Genomic DNA, 3,980 nt, shown 5'->3' on the forward strand with positions numbered 1-3,980 from the left:
GCCAGGCCCTTGCCCCCCAACCCCGGCTGGCTCGGCCTACCCGGCCAGTCCCTGCGGACTCTCACTCGCCTCCTGGTCCTCGACTCACCTGTGCTCGCTCCGCACCGGCCGGGTGCGCCCTCATCGTACCCCAACCCGACTTCTACCCGCACCCTGCCCGGTGGCCTCTGTTCCCACCTGCGGCGATCCCCGCCCCTCGCGGCCTGTGGTGTGGGGGTCACTATACCCAGTTCACAGATGCGGTGGCGCAGAGGGTGGGGCTGAGAAACTGATTTCCTACTTTTAATTTAGTTTGGCTTAAGTTTTACTGGCGAAGTTAACTGTGGCTGCATCCAGGGCCTGCAAGCTCAGACCCAATGAGAACCTCACCTGAAGGCGGACAGTGACCACGGAACGGCACTCACACAGAGGACAACCGCGTAAACGTTCTGGGATGCAGGTGGGGCTCCAGGACTGGATCCTCTAGAGCGTGCCCAGGGTGGCCAGGTGAATGCCCTGAGCCCCCCTGTCCTCCACAGCCCTGCCCACCACTGGGACCTTGTGCACCTCCTTCTCGGGAGAAGACCCAAGACAGGTGGGTCTCAGGGGGTGGCGCTTGGGGCATCATAAGAGGGCCGGGGGAGTGTTAGGATGAGGGACCATGCGTGTGCACACGTGGGCAGGATGGGGGGCACCTACCTCACATTCTACCCCAGGGCCATCCCCTTCCCCACCCAGTCCCTGAGGGGCACCCTCAACTCCCCCGTCTGCCTGCTGAATACTGCCAGATTCTCCTCCCTGTAGGCCCTGGTGGGCGTTGAGGGACAGCAGGGAGTTACATCTCAGCCCTTCCCAGGGACAGCCTAGATCTGGAGGGGCCTGCTGACCCTGAGGTCACCTCCTTGATGGCCACACCCTCCCTTCTCAAACAGCCCTCATCGCCCTGCTCCAAGTCTTTGGTTCCTCCTGCTCTGTCTCCCTCAGACCCTGTGCCCAGTGTGGGGGGCCGCCTTCACACCCAGGCCTTAGGGCTACCTCCCCAGAGCAAGCCCCTGCCCCAGGCACAGTGCTGTGTCCTGCCCTGTGGCTGCATTGGTGATCACCATGGTGCACAGACCTCACTGCCTGGGAGGCTCGGTCAGCGTGACTTGGGCTAGAGGCTTCCCCCCACACTGTCTTCAGTGGATGGGCTGCGTCAGCACAGTTCTGTCACCCCATAGCAAGTGAGACCCCTTGAGAAGACCATCAGTGAGGTGACTCGGCCGCAGACTCTGTCTGACAAAGGCTGGATGATCTCACCTCAGCTGGGCTAGAGTACACAGCCCCTGTGGGCAGAGGCCTCACCCCCAAAATGGGCTCAGGGCTGCAAGAGGCCCATGGGGACAGTGTCAGGGAGGCTGGGTAGAGAGGCCCCATCAGATGCCTGAGGTGGGCGGACAGGTCCCTGAGGTCCTGAGAGCCATCTCATAAAGTTGGTGGCAGGCACAATAGGAAAAGAGATCAGCAGGTGGTAGCAGAAGATGAGGTGCTGCGCGGCACGATGCAGAGAAGCCTGTGGATAGGACAGATGCATTTGCTTTATGGCTGAAGAACCCTCCATCAGCTGCCTCTGGGGCAGAGGAAGGGGCCAAACCCTCCACAGAAGCACAGCTTCCACAGGACCAACGCCTCTCAGCACCCGTGGGAATGAGCAGCCACATGGGCTGCAGGTCTCCTCTGTTGGCATTTACAGGGGACACTCCAGCCTACATCCTGGAGGACTCTTCATGGGGCCATGGGGCCTCTGGTGCCCGAGCCCCAGCCCTGTCTCTGATTTAGAAGGTCCAGGGCTCCTACCGTTTGCCCGGTCATCGTTTGACTGCTTAGGAGTTTCCTGCACACGGTCCTGTCTCATGTGAGGGGCCCTGAATTTCAGCACTCCAACTATTCAAGGAAGTATTGGAGGAAAAACCCCCCAAGAAACAGGAAAGGGAAACGCCAGAGGCACAGGAGGGATCACAGAAATGATCCGTGTCAAAAGCACAGGAGGAAACAGAAGTGAGAAGAAGGTCACCGGTACTGCCCACCCTGCCTCTTCACGGCACCCGGCCCTGCTCAGGTGTGCATCCACACAGGGGTACGAACGTGCGTGGCTGCTGTTCACGGGTGTATTTGCAGGTGTCTGTGTCTGATGTGTGCAGCATCGAACCCGTCCTTGTTCCTGGAGCCTTGGAGACGAGGAGGCCGCTTGCGTGCATGCTTGTGCTTTGTGCCTCCTGCTTCTAAGATGATCTAACCCTTCTTGGCACCCGTGCAGACACCCAGGTTGTGTCCCACAGCACGCCAGCTCTCCAACACACCCCCATCTTGGTCCCCGGCTGAGGAGTCCCATGCTGGGGTCGTGTCTTTGTCCTGCTGAACTCTTGGCCAGTCTGATGGTTTTCCTGCACTCAGTAGTGCCCTGGGTGACATCAGAGTCTACCAGAACAACTAGGATGTTTCCTGAAGACCAGGAGGTATTCAAGATGGGGCTCAGAGCCTCTGCCTCTCCATCTAACAAAATACAAAAATAGTGCCCCTGCAGAGGACTGAGGAGACGGAGTGCAAGCCCTGGTGCAGAGGGGACTCAGTCCACACCACCTGAATCTCAGCCACACGTCGGGTCCTGCCTCATCAGACAGCTCCTCTGAAGGGCTACTTCTCCAGGTGGAAGACCAGGGCCGTGTCCTCAGCTGGAAATGCTCATGGCAACAGCTTGACCAGCAGGGCAGCTCTGGACAAGGAGTGTCCACATGCTGTTTGTAAGCAAAGATGGACATGTGCTAATGAATGTGCTGTTATTCATTTCAGATGGATATTTTGGCCCTCACTAAAGGACAAAATAGTTCTGGTCCAGTGTGATGAGGTTTGGACTAAGATTTAAACAGTTAAAACCATGAGTCACTGGTGGGGAGTGGGCATCAGCCTCTAGAGGGGCAGGAGCCAGCCATTCCGCCCCTGCCAGAGAACTGCTGCTGGGCTCAGGAGCTGCCAGGAAGGCCCCGCCACCCTGAGGGCCTGTCCCGTGGTGGACTTTGCCTCCCCTCCCTACTGTGTAGACGACCTGCTCAGAGTAGCACTGCCTCCAGAGAGGGATCCCAAGGTGGGGAGGAGGAGGGTGCACCCCCCAATGTTGCTCCTAGATCCCAAAGCTCTGACAGTTGGGCTTGCTATGTGCCACTCAGAACTCCGAGTCAGTAGCCTTTTGCCAGTCAGCAGACAGTAAGAAGCAGAGTCAGGAATCTGGATTGTCCATCTTGAGTGGTAGCGGTGATGGTAGTGGTGGCAGTAACGGACATGATGGAAATGGTGGTGAAGGTAGAGACTGTGGTGGAGGTGGAAGTGGCCTAGGGGTAGTGATGGTGGAGGGAGGATGAGGTAGAAATGGTTTGGTAGAGGTGGTAGTAGGGGTACAAGTGTTGTTGGTGATGGCAGTAGTGAAGGTGTAAGTGTTGGTGTTATTGGTAGAATAGGTGTTGGTGGAGGTGTTCATAGTGCTATTGGTATTGGTGGTGGTGGTGGAGGTGAAACATTGGTGGTGGTGCAGGTGTTGGTGATGGAGGTGGAATGGTGGTGGTGGTGGTGGTGGTGCAGCTATTGGTGGTGCAGGTGTTGGTGAAGGAGGTGGAATGTTGGTGGTGGTAGTGCAGGTGGTGGTACAGGTATATTGGTGATGAAGGTGGAATGTTGTTGTTGGTGGTGGTGGTACAGGTGTTTGTGGGTGGAGGAGGAATATTTGTGGGGGTGGTACAGGTGGAATGTTGGTGGCATTGGTGGTGCAAGTGTTGGTGCAGATGGAATGGTGGTGGCATTGGTGGTGCAGGTGTTGGTCATGGAGGTGGAATGGTGGTGGCATTGGTGGTGCAGGTGTTGGTCATGGAAGTGGAATGTTGGTGGTGCTGGTACAGGTGCAGGTGGTGGAGGTGGAATGTTGGCAGGGTGGTGGAGATGGAACGTTGGTAGGGGTGGAATGTTGGTGGTGG

At 57.5% G+C, this 3,980-nt stretch overlaps 1 long non-coding RNA gene across 1 annotated transcript in view; it reads left to right on the top strand.

The window, feature by feature from the left end:
- LOC125611227 overlaps positions 1-3,980 on the top strand; it is a 9,621-nt gene that overhangs the window by 2,592 nt on the left and 3,049 nt on the right. The window contains exon 2 of the long non-coding RNA XR_007341366.1: positions 292-574. This is a non-coding gene — a long non-coding RNA (uncharacterized LOC125611227). The remainder of the gene's footprint in view (positions 1-291; positions 575-3,980) is intronic.

The sequence above is a fragment of the Marmota marmota genome, unplaced genomic scaffold (assembly GCF_001458135.2).
Source record: "Marmota marmota marmota unplaced genomic scaffold, marMar, whole genome shotgun sequence".
NCBI classification, from domain to species: Eukaryota; Metazoa; Chordata; class Mammalia; order Rodentia; family Sciuridae; genus Marmota; species Marmota marmota.